The sequence below is a fragment of the Dasypus novemcinctus genome, chromosome 11 (assembly GCF_030445035.2).
Source record: "Dasypus novemcinctus isolate mDasNov1 chromosome 11, mDasNov1.1.hap2, whole genome shotgun sequence".
NCBI classification, from domain to species: Eukaryota; Metazoa; Chordata; class Mammalia; order Cingulata; family Dasypodidae; genus Dasypus; species Dasypus novemcinctus.
In genome coordinates, this window is record NC_080683.1 from 3,787,726 (window position 1) to 3,808,566 (window position 20,841).

The window sequence follows — 20,841 nt, forward strand, 5'->3', positions numbered from 1 at the left end:
CGCTATTGATTTAAAAAAATGTTTTATTTTAAAAAACTTATTGAAGTATATCACTAACATGTAAACATACATAAACAATAAGTATATAGTGATAGTTGTGAACTTACAAAACAAACATACATAGCATGATACGAACTCTCATAACTCACCCTGTCACCAAAACCTTGCATTGTTGTTAAACATTTTAAACTAATGATTAAAGAGCATTGTTAAAATATTACTTCTAACAAAAATATTTTCCCCCAACCCACCCTATTGTTATTATTATATTTGTATCATTTATATGTGAACATACATAAACCATAAGTGTACAGTAAAAGTTGTGAACTTACAAAGCAAACATGCATAACATCATACAGGGGTCCCATATATCAACCCTCCACCAACACCTTGAATTGTCGTGAGATATTTGTTACAGATTATGAAAGAATATTGTCAAAATCTTGCTACTATTTATAGTTCTTACCACAATTCAGCCTATTATTATTTTTTAAATAGTTTTTTAATGACAGAAGTTGTAAACTTACCAAACAATCATGCACATGTGCAGAATTTCCAAACAACATCCATCTATCAACATACCACACTGTGGTGGAATGTTTGTTACAGATAAAATAATATCACCTGATTGTTACCATGCCCGTAGTGTACATTTGGCACACATTCTCCATACTGCCCCTTTATCAACACAGTATATATTTAGCAAAGATGCAAGCATATTACATTATTACTGCTAACCATAGTCCATAGGTCACTCCAGTTGTATTTTTCCCATGCTTCTTCACATTCCTACCACCCTGCAGTAGTGATGTACATTTGCTCTCATTCACAAAGAACACCCTTGCATCTGTACCATCAACCACAATTCTCATCCACCTCTTGGTTTACTGTGCTATTCAGTTTCTAGATTATTCTCTAGCATTCGGTCAATTGGCCTTTACATCCCTAGACTACCATTTTCAGCCACATCCTCTAGCACTAGCTGTTACTATTTGTTACCATCCACTCTATACATGTCCACACTTTTACATTAAAGCTAATTAAATCTTCTACATACATTAAAAATCAGTAGTCCATCTCAGTCCTCCTCTTTTCTCCACCACCCACCACCACCACCTACAACCATATACCACCTACCACCAGAGCTTGAAGATATTTTCCTACAACTTCTTCTAGAAGCTTTATGGTTCTTGTTTTTATATTTAGGTTTTTGATCCATTTTGAATTAATTTTGGATAAGGTGTGATAGGGGTCCTCTTTCCTCCTTTTGGCTATGGATATCCAGTTCTTTCAGCACCATTTGTTGAATGAACTGTTCTGCCCTAGCTCCGTGGTTTTGACAAATTAGTAAAAAATCACTTGACCAGACATGTGAGGATCTGTTTCTAAACCATAGTTTGGTTCCATTGGTTTATGTGTCTGTCTTTTGCAAGTATAATGCTGTTTTTACCACTATACCTAGGTAATTTAAAGTCTGGAGATGAGAGTTTGCTTTTCTCTTTTAAAATGTTTCTGGCTATTCAGAACCCCTTACCCTTTCAAATAAACTTGATAATTGTGTTTTCAATTAAAAAAATGCTGGTGGAATTTTTATCAGGATTGCATTGAATCTGTGTATCAGTTTGAGTAGAATTGATGTCTTTATGATATTTAGTCTTCCAGTCCATGAGCGTGGAATGTTCTCCCAGTTATTTAGGTCTTTTTTGATTTCTTTTAACATTGAGTTGCAGTTTTCTGAATACACATGCTTTACATTGTTGGTTAAGTTAATTCCTATTTGAGTTTTATCTGTCATATTTTATTTTCATCACTCCTTTGACTTTTTTGGTTATTTTTATTGATATAATCTTCATTTCTAGACTCTCTTCCAGGCTTTTCTCTACTGTATTTTCTTTTCAGGCTGTAACACACCCTTTAGCATTTCCTGAAAATCTGGTCTCTTGGTTAGAAATTCTCTCAGTTTCTTTTTATCTGTGAATATTCTAATTTTACCCTTATTTTTGAAAGAAAATCTTGCTGGATATAAGATTCTCTGCTACACGTTTTTCTCTTGTAGCTTAAATATATCATACCACTGTTTTCTTGCCTCCATGGTTTCTGCTGAGAAATCAGCATTTAATCTTATTGGGTATCCCTTACATTTATGCATTGCATTTCTCTTGCTGTTTTCAGAATTCTCTCTTTGTCTTCTGATGAGTATGTGTCTCAGAGTTGGTCTATTCAGATTTTTTTTGGATGGGAGTACATTATGCTTCTTGGACATGGATATCTATGTCCTTCAGTAGGGTTGGGAAATTTTCTACCATTATTACTTCAAATATTCCTTCTGTCCCTTTTCTCCTTCTGGGACACCCATGACATGTATGTTTGCACATCTTTTGCTGTCTTTAAGTTCACTGATACCTTGTTCAATTTTTTTCATTCTTTGCTTCATCTGTTCTTTTGAATGTTCACTTTTTTTTTTATACAATTTTTTTATATCCTCCCCCTTGTGTGGCTTTTTTGTGTGTGTGCTGTCTGCTCTCTGTGTCCATTCGCTGTGCGTTCTTCTGTGTCTGTATTTATTTATTTTAATTCCCCTTCCCTTGAGGCTTGCTTGCTGTCTGCTCTTTGTTTCCATTTGCTGTGCGCTCTTCTTTTTTGTTGCATCACCTTGCTGAGCTGGCTCTCTGTGGGGCTTGCAGGCTGGGTGGCACTGTGCAGCATGCGCATGAGCCCGCCTTCACAAAGAGGCCCCAGGATGTGAACCCTGGGCCTCCCATATAGTAGATGGGAGCCCAAATGATTGAGCCACAGCCTTTTCCCCTGTATATTTACTTTTAAAAGCCATTTCTTCAAGCTTACCAATCCTTTCTTCTGTCTCCTCAAATCTGCTATTCTATGATTCTAATGTTTTTAAAATTTCATTTATTGTGACTTTCATTCCCATAAGATCTGCTGTTTTTCTATGTATGCTTTCAAATTCTTCTTTGTGCTCATCCAGTGTCTTCTTAATATCCTTAATCTCTTTAGCCATCTCATTGAATTTATTAAGGAGATTTGTTTGAACATCTATGATTAGTTGTCTCAGCTCCTTTATGTCATCTGGAGGCTTATCTTGTTCCTTTAACTGGGCCATAGCTTTCTGTTTCTTGGTGTGGTCTGTAATTTTTTGTTGGTGTCTTGACATCTGGCTTACTAGAATATTTATTCTGGGTGCAGTTTTTCTCTTTAGTTTAGGGTTTCCTGTCCTTTCTCCCTACCTGGTTGTGCAATAGGAGCCAAGGGTGTACTTAGTTCTATAAGTTATGGAGGCTCAAGCTGCCCTCCTTGCCCCAGGGACTGATGAAGCATCTCCCAACTTTCCCCTTTGCCAGGGGTAGGACAGAGGCACAGCTGTGTGGAATAATCCAAGTCCTGCAGGCCTAGACTGTAGTTGCCCAGAAGACACTGATGACGCTTCATGCCCCTTTCTCCCCTGCCTGGGGCAGGGATGGAGCTGCAGGTGTGGGCAGCCATCTATGGAGTGCGGGTCCAGGTGACCAGAGTTGCCCCAGTAGTCTTCTGATTATTCAGTCTGTGCCAGCCAAAGGTACCTGGATAGGCTGGTGCAGGGTCTGCCAGTCTCCTCCCTGCCAGTGGTGGGGCTGAAGCCTAGGCTAGGGCTGCAGGCCCATCTGGGTTAAAGAAGCTGGTTCCTACTATCACTGTGGTTCTTGGTTCTGGCTTCCCCTCAGGCTGGGGCGGGGTCAAAATGGTGGCTTCTGGCCTCTTTCCGACTTGGACAGATTCACACTTCTGCTGTTCCTAGGATTATACCTTAGTCAGCTGAGCTTGCTAATCAGCAGTCAAAATCAGTGGCCAACTGTCTCCTCCTCCCCTGTTTTTGGGAAATGGAGCTTCCAATTCCAGCCACAGAATAGCTCCTTGGGCAGCTCGTGCTTCCAATGTAGGACAATCACTGGCCTCCACGGCTTGGCTGGTAATTTCCTGGAGAGGCTGGCACAGGTCCCCCAGCTTCCTCCCTCTCAGAGGTGGGGCTAGGGCTTAGGTTAGACCTGCAATCTGATCTGAATGGAAAGAAGCCAGTCCCTACCAGACTGTGGTTTTAAATTTGCCTCACTTCCCCTCATGCCAGGTGTGGAGTTAAGATGGTGGCTCCTGGCCTCTTTCTGACTTGGACAGGCTGAAACTTTAGCTGTTCTCAGGATTATACTTTAGCCCACTGAATTTACTCATCAGTAGCTGAAGTTGGTGCCCAACCATCTCTTCCTTCTCTGTTTTTGGGAAGTGAAGGTTTCAATTCCAGCCACAGAACAGCTCCCAAGGTGGCTTGTGCCTCCAGTGGAGGATGGGCACCAACCTCCCTGTTATTAATTTTTGCCTATTAATTTTGGATCCCGATACTTTTCTGAACTTGTCTATTAATTCTGGTAGCTTTGTTGTGAATTTTTTCGGGATTTTCCAGATATAGGATCATATGACGCATGAAGAGCAAAATTTTCTTCCTTTCCTATGTGGGTGTTTTTTTTTTTTTTTCACCTAGCCTAATTGCTCTAGCTAGAACTTCAAACACAATATTGAATAACAGTGGGGACAGTGGGCTTCCTTGTCTTGTTTCTGATCTTGGAGGGAAAGCTCAGCCTTTAACCATTGAGTACAATGTTAGCTGTAGGTTTTACATATATGCACTTTTCCATGTTGGGAAAGTTTTCTTCTTTTACTGTCTTTTGGAGTGTTTTTATAAAGAAATGATTATTTTTTAAAACACCTTTTCAGCATCAACCAAGATGATCACATGATTTTACTTCTTCAATTTTTAAAATGTGGTTTATTACACTAATTGATTTTCTTGTGTTGAACCACCCTTGCATACCTGGACTAAAATCCATTTGATCATGGTGTATAATTCTTTTAATATGCTTTTGGATTCAGTTTGCAAGTATTTTGTTGATGATTTTTCCATCTACCTTCATTAGAGTGATTCTCCTTTCTGCCTGCTCATTGTTTGCTTGCCTTATCCAGGAGGCACCTGGAACTGAAGCTGGGACTTCCCACATGGGAGGTGAATGCCCAAGTGAAGCAACATCTGCTTCCCATGGGTTTTGGTGTCTGCTGCCTTGTGGCATCTGCTCTTTTAAGCATCTGCTTTGTGCTGTGGTGCGCAGCATTAAGCTCTTGTTGTGGCAGGATGCAACATCTAGCTCTCATCGTGGCAGGAGGCAGGCATCTAGCTCTCATTGTGGTGGGTGCAGGTACTAGCTCTCATTTTGATGGGTTGCGGGTATCTAGGCCTTGTGTCAGAATGGGGCATCTATCTCTCACTGCAGCAGGTTTGGGCAGCAAACTCTAATTGCAACAGGGTTTGGCATCTTGTTCTCATTTCGATGAGTGCGGGTGTCTAGCTATTTTTGTGGTAGAGTGTGGCATCTAACTCTCATTGAGGCAGGATGGGGAGTCTGTTTGTCTTCTTTTAGGAGGCCTGGAACCCAAAACCCTGCCCTCCCATGTGGTAGGTGGGTGCCAACAGGTTGAGCCACATCCGCTTCCCTCCCATAGGTTTTGATATGTTGTGTTCTCATTTTCATTCATCTCAAGGTATTTACTGAATTTTCTTGCAATTTCTTCTTTGACACACTGATTTAAGAGTGTGTTGTCTACTACCCATACATTTATGAATTTTTCCTTTTTACATCCATTATTGTTTTCCAACTACATTCTGTTATGATCAGAGATAGTGTCGTGTATAATTTCAGTGTTTTTAAATTTATTGAAACTTGTCTTGTGACCCAACATATGGTCTTTTCTGGAGAGGGATCCTTGAGCACTTGAGCAGAATGTATATCCTGCTCTTTTGTGGTGTAATGCTCTATAAATGTCTGTTAGATCTAGGACCCCATTTCTTTCTTTATCCCTATCCAGATATTATATCCAATACTGAGTGGTATATTGATGTTTCTAATTATTATTGTAGAGAAATCTATTTCTCTTTTCAGTTTTCCCAATGTGTACATTATGCATTTTGGGGCACCCAGGTTAGGTGCATAAATATTTATAATAGTTATTTCTTCTTGGTGAATTACCCCCTTTATAATTATATAATGATCTTCTCCATCCATTATAACAGCTTTGCATTTAAAATCTCTTTTGTCCAATATTAGTATTGCTCCTGTAGCTCTTTTTTTGGTTTCTCTTTGCATGGAATATCTTTTTCCATCCTTTTACTTTCAACCTGGTTGTGTGCTTACATCTGAGATGAGTTTTTTGTAGACAGCATATAGATGGATCATATTTTTTCCTCCATTCTATCAGTCTGTTTCTTTTAACTGGGGAGTTCAAGCCATTAACATTCAATGCAATTACTCTAAAGACATTACTTACTTTGTCCATTTTATCCTTTGGCTTTCTGTTGTCACATCTTATTATTGTCTGTCTTTTTATTTTTAAATTTACCCTTCCCAATAATCTTCATTTTTATAGTCTTCTCTAAGTCCCCCATTCTTGTTGTTTCCTTTCAGGCTGTAGCAATCCCATTAGTATCTTTTGTAATTCTTGTAGTTTGTTAACATGCTCTTTGTTTTTTTATTCTTTCCCTTCCCCGCCCTGCTGTTTGTCTGTCTGTGTCTATTCACTGTGTGATCTTCTGTATATATTGCTCTTTTTGTCTTCTTCTGTTCTCATCTTTCTCCTCTAGGATTTACTGGGATTTGATCCCTGGGGACCTCTGATGTGGAGAGAGATTCCTTGTCAATTGGCCACCTCAGTTCCTGGTCTCTGCTGTGCTTCACCTTGACTCTACCCTTCATTTCTCTTTGCTTGCATCATCATCTCAGTGTGTGACTCACTTGTGCAGGCACAGGCTCACTGTGTGGGCACTTGGCTTGCCATGTGGGCACTGGCTTGCCATGCGGGCACTGGCTCACCACACAGGCACTTGCATGGGCACTCAGCTGACCATGTGGGTGCTTGGTCCACCCCACGGGCACTCAGCTCACTGTGTAGGCACCTACATGGGCACTTGGCTTATCATGCAGGCACTTGGCTTGCCACTCAGGCACTGGCTAACTGTGCAGGCACGCTTTCTCTTCTTTTTCACTAGGATGTCCCGGGATCAAACCTGGGTCCTCCCATAGGGTAGGCAGAGGCCCTATCGCTTGAGCCATATCCACTTCCCTCTCTGTTTTTGTTTGTCTCTGAAAACTTAAAATTCACACTCATTGCGAAGGGCAGTTTTCCTGGTTATGAATTCTTGGCTGGCAGTTTTTCTCTTTCAGAAAGTTTTTCCTTAAATACATCATACCACTTTCTTCTCACCTCCACAATTTCTGATGAGAGGTTGGCACTGGATCTTACTGAGGCTCCATTTTATCAGATGAATTGCCCTTCTCTTGCTATTTTTAGAATCCTCTCTTTATCCCTGATATTTGTCATTCTGAACAGTAGTTGTCTCTGAGTAAGCCTATTTTATTTATTCTGTTTTGCTTGTGTTGTCCTTCTTGGATACTGCTATTTATGTCTTTCATAAGGGTTGGGAAGTTTTCAGTCATTATTTCCTGAAATATCCATTCCCCCCCCTTTTCCATTCTTTTCTCCTGCTGGGACACCAATAACACATACGTTCGTGCATTTCATGCTGACATTCGATTCCCTGAGACCCTGATTCATTTTTTCCAATCCTTCTTCTTTCTGTTCTCCTGTCTTTTCCAGTTCGGATGTCCAGTCCTCAATATCACTGTTCTGTCTTAGAGAAATCCAAATCTGCTGTTATGTGCTTCTAATGTATTTTTAATCTCATCCATTGTATCTTTCATTTCCATAAGCTGTTATTTTTTTGTGTAGGCTTTCAATTTGTTCTTTATGTTCATCAGTGTCTTCTTAACATCCTTTATCTCTTTTTTTTAAAGATTCTTTTTTTAAAAAAATTTATTTAATTCCACCCTCCCCTCCCCAGGTTGTCTGTTCTCTGTGTCTATTTGCTGCGTCTTGTTTCTTTGTCCGCTTCTGTTGTCATCAGTGGCACGGGAAGTGTGGGCGGCACCATTCCTGGGCAGGCTGCACTTTCTTTCGCGCTGGGCGGCTCTCCTTACGGGCGCACTCCTTGCGCTTGGGGCTCCCTACGCGGGGACACCCCTGTGTGGCAGGGCACTCCTTGCGTGCATCAGCACTGTGCATGGGCCAGCTCCACACGGGTCAAGGAGGCCCGGGGTTTGAACCTTGGACCTCCCATGTGGTAGACGGACGCCCTAACCACTGGGCCAAGTCCGTTTCCCTCCTTTATCTCTTTAGTAATATTTCCCTTCAGTTCTTTGAATTGATTTAGGAGATTTGTGTGATTATCATTCTTTAGTTTTCTTAAAGTTTGTATCTCATCAGGGTATTTGGTTTGTTCCTTTGGCTGGGGTTTCTCTTTCTGTTTTCTTGTATGGCTCATAATTTTTTGCTGATATCTAATCACCTGAATATATTGGTGAATTTATTCTCATGGTCAATATCTCTCTTGCCTAGTCTTTTTTCCCTCGCAGTTCTTTTTTTCTCAAGTTATTCTACATCTTTAAAAATGCCCAGCTTGGGGAGTGGATATTGCTTAAGCGATTAGGCTCCAGCCTCCCACATGGAAGTCCCCAGTTCAGTCCCCTGTACTTCCTAAAGAAGATGAGCAAATGCCTCAATGGGCAGATGCTGCAATGAGCAGATGCTGCAACGAGTAGGCCTACAATGAACAGATGCTGCAACCAGCAAGATGCTGTAACTGGAAGACTCTGCAACCAGCAGACCCTCCAACCAGCAGATGCTGCAAGCAGCAGGTGGAAGAAGTGGCTCAAGCGGTTGGGCACTTGCCTACCACATAGGAATTCCCGGGTTCAGTATCCAGTGCCTCCTAAAGAAGATGAGCAGATAATGAGCAAACAGATAAGGGAGCCATTTTGGGGGTTGGAGTAAAAATTAAAAATTAAAATTCCCAGCTAAGTTATCAAAAGCAGTCCAGGAACTCATATTTTCTCCCAGGGGTGTGGCTAAAGAGAGACCTAAAAAACAGTTTTTCTCATTGCAGTTTCCTGTACAGCCAGCATATAACAGTGATATCTGAACCTTTCACAGGATGTGTTTCTTTCAAACTCCAAGTTCCAGTGTTTCTGGTCTAGCCAGAGCACTAGAGTCACGTGGGCTCTGTTGGCTGAATTCACTGAAGAGAAGCCCTCCAACACACCGTCCCTATTTCCTTGTAGCATCTGATAGGAGAGTAGACAGGTCTGTTACCCCCTCAGTCGGGTGCAGAGAGTCAGGGGTTTTATTCAGGTTTAATGTCCTGTGGGTGGGGAATCATGTCCCTCCCAGCTGCCATAGAGATTTAGTACCTCACATTTATTGTTTGGGTACTTCATCTCTCCATCACCCTCCTGGGAGTTGTAAAGTACTCACCTGGTCTGTTGACCCCCAGCAGTTCCCTTGGACAACTTTTGGCCCTTTCCGAGCTGCCTTGGTGAAGCAATTTGAGCCCTGCTTTCTTACTCTGATGCCATCTTTCTGGAAGTCTCACCAAGCATTTCTTAAGTGAGCTGTAGCTATGCTTGTATTATTTTACAGTTTTTGGTTTCCCTTTGGTACTTGTGATTTCCTTTATTCTTCCATTTTAATATGTTTTTTGCACTAAACAAGAATTCATGTCAAAAGTCTGTTTGAAGTGTGTAATCCCCTAATTTGTTGAAAGACATGTGGGTATCTATCAGATTTCTTGTCTCTTTGAAGAAGGCATTTGAATAGCTCTCAATCCTCTACATGGACTAGATGATCTTCAGTGGGGTCATTATTTTGGCTTTTTTCACTTTCAAACTGGTGTATGAGTCAGAGTTCAACCAGATAAACAGAAGCAGTAGGAGATTTTTTTAGAGTTCATCACAAGTCATTGGATTATGTGATTTTTCAGGCACATCTGTAGGGCAGGCCCTCAGGAAAGGCAGCATGGAAATTTAGGGCTCTTCCAAATGGCCTCTGTCCACAGGTGGAATTCATCAGGGAATCCTTAACTCCACTCTCAGTTAAGATTTTTCAACTCATTGATGCATGCTCATCCAGGTTATATAGGGATTTTCTCCCTTGCTTAAAATTAATTGACGGTGGACTTCAAACACATCTATACATGTATAGTTTTGTATTATATCGACTTTCCTGTGAAAAGTCTTCTTTGCTATGCAGTTAATTTTGCATTCTTTCTGGTTTTTTTAAGATTATGTTTTGCAAGTTTGTATCTTTTGTTATTGTCTAAGTCATTTGTTTGAGTGGCCTTAAGGAAGGACGTGAAGTAAGTGGTTTATTTCAATTTGCCTAATATGGATTTAGATACACCCTTCATGGGTGGCTTTACTATCAGATAATGTAATATCCACTGTGCTCAAAATCTTCACAACTAGCAGTCCAAATCATCCCCTGATTATAAACAGAAAGAGAGGGTACTGATGGGTTCTAGGGTCTTTCTGAGATTACATAAGCCTATTAACATGAGAGAAGGAAATTAATATTTTCTTTTCATATTCTGGTCTAGAGTGATTAAAAGACTTGAAGGTGTAAGAGCCTGAGAATCTAGAAACTTCTTTTTTTATCAAGGAGACTAAAAGAGATGTGAGAAATTGACAATGAACTTACGAAAGATTTGTGGAGTCTCAGCTGAAACAAAGAAAAAAAATTCTTTTACTTGAATATAAAAGGAACACTAGTTTTCTCTATTAAACTTTCTCATTATTAACAGAGTAGAATTTGGAATTTTCCAATATATTATTTTATTATATTTTTCATGAAAGAAATATATAAATTCTAATTTTCAAAAGACAAGTAATGTTAGTTATAGCAAAAAACTTGTTCCTTCTCACAGCCATTCACAATCAGATATGCTCTATAATATTAAAACCAGTCAATACTTAAATGTAGGCCTTTTCTTCTGGAATGTAGCTAACTAGATGAAAAGAACTTTCTGAAAATGCGAGTCCTTATGTTTTCAGTTTTCTATGATATCCACTGATGGGCTTTTTCCTATTAAAGATGAGGCCTTCTTGATATTGAATTTAACACCTCGCCTCCTTTACCTTTTTTTTTTTTTTAATTTATTTATTTAGTTCCCCCCCTCCCCCGGTTGTCTGTTTTCTGTGTCTTTTTGCTGCGTCTTGTTTCTTTGTCTGCTTCTGTTGTCGTCAGCAGCACGGGAAGTATGTGCGGCGCCATTCCTGGGCAGGCTGCACTTTCTTTCGGGCTGGGTGGCTCTCCTTACTGGGCGCACTCCTTGCGCGTGGGGTTCCCCTACATGCGGGACACCCCTGCGTGGCAGGGCACTCCTTGCGCGCATCAGCACCGCACATGGGCCAGCTCCACACGGGTCAAGAAGGCCCAGGGTTTGAACTGCGGACCTCCCATGTGGTAGACGGATGCCCTAACCACTGGGCCAAAGTCTGTTTCCCTCCTTTACCTTTCTGTGGGAGACAGAATTCTAAGATGAAAAAAAATAAAAGTAGATTTCATATACAGTTTAAAAAGAGCACAAAGAGTGGGAGAGAATTCAAGTAAGGATTTTTTTTTTCTAGCAAGTGTATTGAAAGCAAATTCAGGTGATTTTTAAAATTCTGGTTCCCTAACATGGTCAATAACATTTGGAACAAAAAATAGACCCATCACAAAGCTTAAATAAAACAGAAGCTACACCTAAGGAATTAAATAAAACAGAGCCTACACCCAAGGAATTAAATAAAACAGAGCCTACACCTAAGGAATTAAATAAAACAGAGCCTACACCTAAGGAATTAAATAAAACAGAGCCTACACCTAAGGAATTAAATAAAACAGAACCTACACCTAAGGAATTAAATGTCCACAAGGGCTTTGTAAAACTCAACGTATTCCTGGGACTATTGAAGGCCATGAGAATGTGAAGAGTTGCTCACATGTCCAAGGATGTGAGAAATCTCAGAAAAAATGATAGAGGCCTAAACTCTCAGCTATGGCTGTCTTAGAGCCATTGTACCAATGGACGTTAAGTTGTCATCTGCCTGCCTGAGTGTTAAAGGAATGCCTCAACATGCACACAGAGCTCATCAGCCAAGAAAGGAAGACTTACTGGTCCAGGTGGTTAAGATATTATCTGACACACCAGTGGCTGACCACTAAGGTAGTGGATAAGAGACTTCAGTGACCATGCATGACAAAGAATACAGACTTTAGAAAAGCCAGTAAACAAAACAAGTATAACAAATAAGACCAACAACAAACCCTACAGAGGAGGAGAACCTCATTTTCAGGCATAAATTACATTATTTAAATGTTTGTTTTTGAAGAAAAAATTATGAGATATTCTAGAAATAAAAAGGCATAGCCCATACACAATAAAAAACTTAACAACAACAACAACAAAAAACTGTCCTTAGGAAGGCTCTGTCATTGGACTTACAAGACAAAATATTAAACCAGCCCTTTTAATATGTTCAAAGAATAAAGGACACCATATGCAAATTACTAACAATGTACGAGTACAGTGTCTTAGCAAATAAAGAATATCAATAAAGAGGAATAAGCTATATACAAAAAAGGAATCAAATAGAAATTCTATTATTGAAAATAACAGTAACTTAAATGAAATAATTATTGGCAAATTTGAGCAGTCAAAAGAATGAACCTGCAAACTGGAATAAAGGTAATTAGGATTATCCATTCTGAGGAATAAGAAAAGAATGAAGTAAAGTGAACATATACTCTGCATCCAGTGGAACACCATCAAGCATACTAACATAGGCATAATGGGAATTCCAGAAGAACAGGAAAAACAAAGGGGCAGAAAGAATATTGAAGAAATAATGGGAACATATATCCGATTTGACTAAGCCATTTTCAAGAAGTTCAACAAACTACCACAAGGATAACCTCAAAGAGATCCAATCCTCAACACGTCATCAAATTGTCAAAAGCCAAAGACCAGGAGAGAATCTTGAAAGTACGAAGAAAGCAACAGCACATTACATACAAGTGATCCTCAATAAGGTTAATAGCAGATTCCACATCAGAAATTAGGAAGCCCAGTAAGCAGTGGGACAGCATACTTAAAATGCTTAAGAAAGTGACTGCTCCACCAAGAATTATATATCAAGCAGAACTATCCTTCAGAAATGAGGGAAACACTAAGACATTTGCAGATAAACAAAAAAATAAGAGAATTTGTTGCTAGTAGACCTGCCCAGGAGAAATACTTTAAAGAGAGTTTTCAGGCCAAAGTGAAATATACTACAGAGTAAATTGAGTTCACATGAAGAAATAAGACATAACAGGAAAGGTAACTACATAGGTAAATATCTGAGGCAGTAGAAATGTAATTTTTGTTTGTAACTCTTTTCTCTTATTTGGTTTAAAAGTCACCTACATAAAATGATTATTATATTGTATGGTGATGATACAAAATGCAAAAAAATACAATTCATATGAGAACAATAGCACAAGGGTGGTCGGTGGGAATGGGGATAGACAGGAGCAAAGTTTATGTATACTACCGAAATTAAACTGGTAGTAATCTGAACTAGTTTGTTATAATAATGTGGAACTGGCCCATGCACAGTGCTGATGCGCACAAGGAGTGCCCTGCCATGCAGGGGTGTCCCCCATGTAGGGGAGCCCCACGCACAAGGAGTGCTCCGCGTAAGGAGAGCCACCCAGTGTGAAAGAAAGTGCAGCCTGCCAGGAGTGGCGCTGCACACATGGAGAGCTGATGCAGCAAGATGACGCAGTAAAAAGAGACACAGATTCTCGTGCCGCTGACAACAACAGAAGTGGACAAAGAAGACGCAGCAAATAGACACAGAGAACAGACAACGGGGGGGGGGGGGGTAAGGGAGAGAAAATAAATAAATAAATCTTTTAAAAAAAAGATTTATTAAAAAAAAAGTAATGATGTTAATTGCAATCTCCAGAGTAATCTCAAAGAAAATAACTCAGAATTGCAGACTGATAGAAGTGACCTTGGATTTCAAATGGCTTTCTAGAAAACATCTATTTTAGACAAAAGAAGCAGGAATGGATGAATAGGAAAACAAACAAACAAAAAGACAACATATATAAAAATACCAGAAAATGACATGTGTAAATACTACCTTGTCAGTAATTACAGTAAATGTAGAGGATTCAAATACTCCAATAAAACGGCAGAAATTAGGAGAATAAATAATAAGACACGATCCAACTATAGCTGTTGACACACTTTAGATTGATTATCACAAACAAATTGTAAAGAAAAGTGTTGAAAAAGTTAAATCATGCAAAAACAGTAACCAAAGAAGAGCTGGAGTAGCTATACTAAAGGTAAACAAAATAGACTTTAAGAAAAAAATTTTTAGAGGCAAAGGAGGATTTTTATAATGATAAAATTGTCAGTTCATCAGGAATGGGTGACAACTATAAATATATGTGCACTCAACAACAAAGCTATAGGATACACAAAGCCCTGCTTTGGCTGCAAAAACTGACTTAAGAAAGTCCTCTCTGTGGTGATCTCCCTCCCAGATTTTGCCCTTCAGGCAAAAGTAGCTAAAGTCAATGAAAGGAGAGTAAAAAATTATAGAGGCAAAGCAAAAATAGACAAGAGATCATGATTACTGGAGAAGGAGCAGGAAAAGGAAGCTCTCCTGGGGTGAAACAATTGCAGACACAGAGCAATCTTAAAAATTGTACTGCATACCCAGGGCTAGAATCATATGTAGAAGAGCTGAATAAATATGATAAAAACTGGGCTGTTCTAAAGGTGAGAGGTAATGGCTAAGGATTATGGGGTTTTTCTTTATGGAGAAATGAAAACATTCCAAAATTGATTGTGCTAATTAATGCACAACTCTGTGATCATACTAAAATCCACCAATTGTGCATTTTGGATAGAATATACAGTATGTGGTATATCTCAATGAAATTGCTGAAAAACACACACCAGTAGTTGGAGACAATAATACCTCACATTCAGTAATGGATAGCAAGCACATCCTTCTGGTTGCTGCTGTTTGTTCCTGTTTAGGATTTGCCCTCCTGAATATATTTTGCATCATGTTCTGTGCATCAGCGAAGTTAGTCATTACTCATCCATATGCTTTCCAGTCTTATTAGTTTTATTTCATATTTTAATCTGCTTATGCTTCACCTCTTACATTGCAGACATTTTCATTTTGCCATTTAAGATTTTTTTTTCTCTTAATGTAAGGTTATTTCTAGAGTAGTTGAAAGAAAACGAAGTGTTTCAGGTTTTTACTTTTAATGATGGCATTTATAAAACAGCAACTGGAAATTAACTGTAGGAAAAAGCAATCCTTTTCTAATCACAAGAGAACAAGGCATACTAGTGATAAGGAACAGTAAACCAAGTTACTGGATTGTCCTGAAATAGGTCCTACAAAAACAAACACATATAAATGTATATGCTAACTTAAGGATAATATAAAATTTTCAAAATTTAAAAGAGTAGACTTACAAATCTAGAAGTGATGACAATCAACTGGTAATAAATGCACACAAAATTTGAGATTCAAAAGTGGAACTTACTGATAGATTTTGAAGGCACACCTGAAATTGGAGAAAACGTAAAAATATGGTTGTTGGTTGGCCATTATCAGGATATTAGTTTTTGTTAAATTACTAAAATAATTGAATAGAAGGTAAAATGTTCATCATGTATATAATTTAATTTTTCTTATATTAAAAATATTTGCGTTAAAAGTCATGTTATTTTATGGAAGTTAAACTCCCATGTTCTCGCTCATTTCTTCCTATCTTCCATGACCTTTTCACTTAAAAATTTGAGAGGAGACTATTAAATGATATTTGATTATATAATATCTCTATGCTCTATTTGAATAATGTTCATTGGCTTCTTACTTTGGACAACAAGGTTTTGCTTGTTTATCTACCCTTCTCTAATTCACTCTCATCTCCCACTCTTTCCAATAAACCACATCATTTTTTTTGTTGTTGTTAATCAGTATGTTGTGTTTTAATATCATGGCTATGTAAATAATATTCTTAGTTGAGTCATGTATTTTCATAATTTTCAAGGGTAAAATTTGCTTTTCTCTCCAATAAATTTTTGAGTTTAATTGGAAGTTCTTAAGATGTTTTTGTAGGTTTATGCATTTTAAAATTCTAGCTGCCAAATAGCGAGCTTCTGAAAGGAAGAAGAAAGGGATTTTTTTCAGTTTTCTTACTATGGGATCTGATGCTCTCTCAATGGTGGTTTTAAATCAGACATGGTAATATCTGGAATGGCCAGAATTCATAATTACCAGATCAAATCGCCTGCAGATTAGAAGCTGAATGTATTTTAGGATTCCTAGAATGCAAATGAAATCAGCTATCTCTTGGTTATATCTGAGAGGAGATTAATATTTTTGACTTTGATTTTTTTCCTAACACTTGAAGATATTAAAAGCCTGAGAACTCAAGAGTGGTTTTTTTTTTTGTAAATAGTATTTGTAAGCAGATTTGCTAAAGTGAAAATGTATTTGTGGGTGAATTCTACAGGCTCAGTTGAAACACTAAGAAAATAAAATTTGTTATTTGCCTGTGAAAGGAAGGCTTTTTTCTCTAATCAAAATTGTGATTTCTACTGACTTCTACTTGTTGAAGATGTGGTCTTCTTTTCCTTCTTCAATACTTGGTTGACTTCCTTTACCTTTTTGTGATAGAGAGAATCAAAGATGATCCTTAATGAGCCATATATTTGTAAAGTGTTCTCTTGAATGAGAGCAGAACCAGTGACTTACTTCTAGTCAGAAAATATGGCCTAGGTGATAAGATAGTCACTTGCATGGTTATTTAGTATTCATTGTTGGCAGTGTAGAGGGAGAGATTCTCCTGCTAGGTTTGATGAAGTAATCTGCTATGTTGTTAGAGGACCTGTCCGCTGCTCCAGAGAAGAGTGTACAAGATGTATATGATATGGTGTGTCTAACAAAATTGAAATATTAAGCCCAGAAGAAATGAGAGAAAAAATGTAAAATACCACTTGACTGTAGATGTGAAGGTCTATTTCTATTTTCTTGATTTGTTTCCATTGGTCAATCTGTCGGTCTTCATGCCAGTGTCATTGTGTTTTTATCACTGTAGCCAAGTAATATACTTTAAAGTCAGGAAGTTAAGAGTTCTTTGACTTCATTCCTTTTTAAAAGACTTTTTGGCTATTTGGGTCCCCCTACCCTTCCAAATAAATTTATTTTGGCTTCTCCATTTCCGCAAAAATGTCTGTTGGGATTTTTGGTGGGATTGCGTTGAATCTGTAAATCGGTTTAGGTAGAACGATCATGCCAATGAGATTTAGGCTTCTTGTTCTTTGATCCGAAAGTATTTCCATTTAAATTTTCTTTAGTTTTTTTTTTTTAAGCAGTTATTTGTAGTTTTAAGAATACAGGTCTTTTATGTCTTTGGTTAAGTTTATTCCTAAATAGTTGTTTCTTTTAGTCACTATTATAGTTTTTTTTTTGCAAATTTCCACCTCAGATTTCTCCTCTGTACTGTATAGAAACCCTATTGATTTTTACCTATTAATCTTGTGTTCTGCAACTTTGCTGAACTCGTCTATTATTTGTAGTAGCTTTATTGTGGATTTTTTCAGAATTTTCTAGATATAGGGAATAGTGAAAGTTTTTCTTCCTTTCTTATTTGGGTCCTTTTTATCTCTTTATCTAGCCTAATTGCTCTAGCTAGAACTTTTAGCACAATATTGAATAACAATGGTGACACTGAGCTTCTTTGTCTTTCTTCTGATCTCAGTGGGAAAGCTTTCAGCCTTTCCACATGTAGTACAATGCTAGCTGTAGGTTTTTCATATATGCACTTTTCCATGTTGAGAAAGTTTTCTTCGATTCCTATCTTTTCAGGTGTTTTTATAAAGAAAGGCTGCTGTATTTTGTTAAATGCCCTTTTTGCATCAATTAAAATGATCATGTTTTTTCTTCTTTGATTTATTGATGTCATTTGTTATACTGATTGATTTTCTTGTGTTGAACCACCCTTGCATACCTGGCATAAAACCCATTTTATCACGGTGCATAATTCTTTTAATGCGCTTTTAGATTCAGTTTGCAAGTGTTTTGTCCAAGATTTTCACATCTATTAGACATATTGGTCTGTAATTTTCTTATTTTGTTATTTCTTTATCTGGGTTTGGTGTTAGAATAATGCTGGCTTCATAGAATAAGATTGGTAGCGTTACCACCTTTTCGGGTATTTGGAAGTGTTTCAGCAAGATTTGTATTAAATCTTCTTTGAATGATTGTTAGAATTCACCTGTGAAGCCAACTTTCTTAGGCTTTTCATCTTTGTGATGTTTTTGATGACTATTTTAATCTCTTTACTTGTAATTGGTTTGTTGAGGTCTTCTGTTTCTTCTAGGGTCTGTGTAGGTTGTTCATGTCTTTCTATGAATTTGCATATCTCACATATTTTCTCAAGGTTTTTGGTGTATATTTGTTCATGGTATCCTCTTATGAGATGTCTTATGTCTGCATGGTTAGTGGTAATGCCCCCCTCTCATTTCTGATTTTAGTTTTTTGCATCTTCTTTTTTTTTCTTTGTCAGTCTAGCTAAGGATTTATTGATTTTTTTGATCTTCTTAGAGAAACAACTTTGGTTTTGTTGATTCTCTCTACTGTATTTTTGTTCTCAATTTCATTTATTTCTGCTCTCATCTTTACCATTTCTTTCCTTTGGCTTCGATTAGTTTGCTGTTCTTTCTCTAGTTCCTCCAGATGTGCAGTTAGATCTTTGATTTTAGCTCTGTCTTCTTTTTTAATGTAAGTATTGAGGCCTATATATATCTCTGTCAACACTGCCTTTGTGGTGTACCAAAGAGTTGTTTTTTTTTTTTAAGTTTTATTTTTTTGTAAACCCCCCAAACCCCTCTTCCAAGGGTACTCAGTCTGCTCATTGTTTGCTCGCCTTCTCCAGGAAGCACCTGGAACAGGACCTGGGACCTCCCACATGGGAGGTGAATGCCCGATGGCCTGTGACACATCTGCTCCCTGTGGACTTAGCATCTGGTGACTTGTGGCATCTGCTCTTTTAGGCATCTGCTCATTGCTGCAGGGTAGTCATCAAGGTCTCCTTGGGGTGGGTTGTGGCATGTAATTCTCTTTGCGGTAGAACCCGGGCGTCTAGTTCTCATTGTGGCAGGTTGCTGCATCTAGCTCTCTTTGGGCCTGGTGCATACGTCCATCTCTCCTTGCTGCGGGTGAGGGTGTATAGCTCTTGTTGTGGCGGGGTGGAGCATCTAGCTCTCATTGCCGTGGGTGCGGGTGTCTAGATTTCTTTGCAGTGGTATGTGGCATCTATCATGCGGGTATCTGTTTGTCCTCTTTTAGTAGGCACCCAGACCAGACCCAAACTTCCAATGTGGTAGGTTGGTGTCCAACTTGTTGAGCCACATCCTTTTCCCTCTCATAGCTTTTGATATGTTGTGTTTTCATTTTCATTTGTCTCAAGGTATTTGCTGGATTTTCTTGCAGTTTTCTTTGACACACTGATTTAAAAGTGTTGTTTACTTTCTGTTCATTTATGAATTTTCCCTATTTCCATCCATTATTGATTTCCAGCTTCATTCCATTATGATCAGAGAAAGTATCTTGTATTATTTCAATGTTTTTAAATTTATTGAGACCTGTCTTGTGACCCAACATATGGTCTTTCCTGGAGAAGGATCCATGAGCACTTGAATAGAATATATATCCTGCTGTTTTAGGGTATAATGCTCTATAAACATCTATTAGATCTAGCTCCCCATTTCTTTCTTTATCCCCTTCCAGATGTTATATCCAATACTGAGAGTGGTATAGTGACGTCTCTAACTATTATTGTAGAGACATCCATTTCTCTCTTCAGTTTTGCCAGTGTGTGCCTCGTGAATTTTGGGGCACTCAGGTTAGGTGCATAAATATTTATTATAGTTATTTCTTCTTGTGGAATTACCTCCTTTGTAATTATATAATGACATTCTTCATCTGTTACAACAGCTTTTCATTTAAAATCTATTTTGTCCCAATATTAGTACTGCTCCTTGTAAGCAGTTTGATATTATTGATGAATTCCAAAAAGAAACGTTGGATTATGTGTGTAACCTGATCTTCTCCTCTAGGCACATTAGATTATATTGGATTCATAGGTTTACTTGATTAAGTAATTATGTAACCCTCTTGTGCCAGTCGGGCGTTGAGTCCCCACCCTTTGTTTGGTGAGGACTCACAGATAAAAGGCATGCTAAAGGACAGAGTTTGGGGTTCTTAATATTGGAGTTTGATGCTGGTCTTAAGCTGGAGCCCCAGGGAGAGAGACAGAACCACTTAACTGACTGCCTACAGCTGACCTTGTGGAGAAAAAGGAGGAGCTTAGCCCAGAGGAACCAGGAAGCCTGAACCCTCGCAGCCGTCGGCAGCCATCTTGTGCCAACAAGTGAAAATAGACTTTGGTGAGGGAAGTAACTTATGCTTTATGGCCTGGTATCTATAAGCTCCTACCCCAAATAAATACCCTTTATAAAAACCAACCAATTTCTGGTATTTTGCACCAGCGCTCCTTTGACTGATTAATATACTCCTGCAACTCCTTTTCGGTTTCTTTTTGCATGAAAAATATTTTTTAATCCTTTTGCTTTCACCTTGGTTATGTCCTTACATCTGAGGTGACTCTTTCGTAGACAGCATATAAATGGCTTATGTTTTTTTCTTCCATTCTATTGTTTATGTATTTTGATTGTGAGTTCAAGTCATTAACATTCAATGTTATTACTGTACAGGCATTACTTACTTCATCCGTTTCATCCTTTTGCTTTCTGTTGTCACTACTTACTACTGTCTGCCTTTTTACTCT

General features: G+C 38.4%; 1 protein-coding gene across 1 annotated transcript in view; it reads right to left on the reverse strand.

Moving 5' to 3' along the window:
• The window catches only part of LOC131280359 (sodium/potassium/calcium exchanger 1-like), a 232,745-nt gene that overhangs the window by 188,902 nt on the left and 23,002 nt on the right, over positions 1–20,841 (reverse strand). The window contains exons 3-4 of the mRNA XM_071218410.1: positions 15,529–15,549; positions 10,621–10,641 (exon numbers count right to left, since the gene is read on the reverse strand). The gene's annotated coding sequence lies outside the window, so the exon portion shown is untranslated. The remainder of the gene's footprint in view (positions 1–10,620; positions 10,642–15,528; positions 15,550–20,841) is intronic.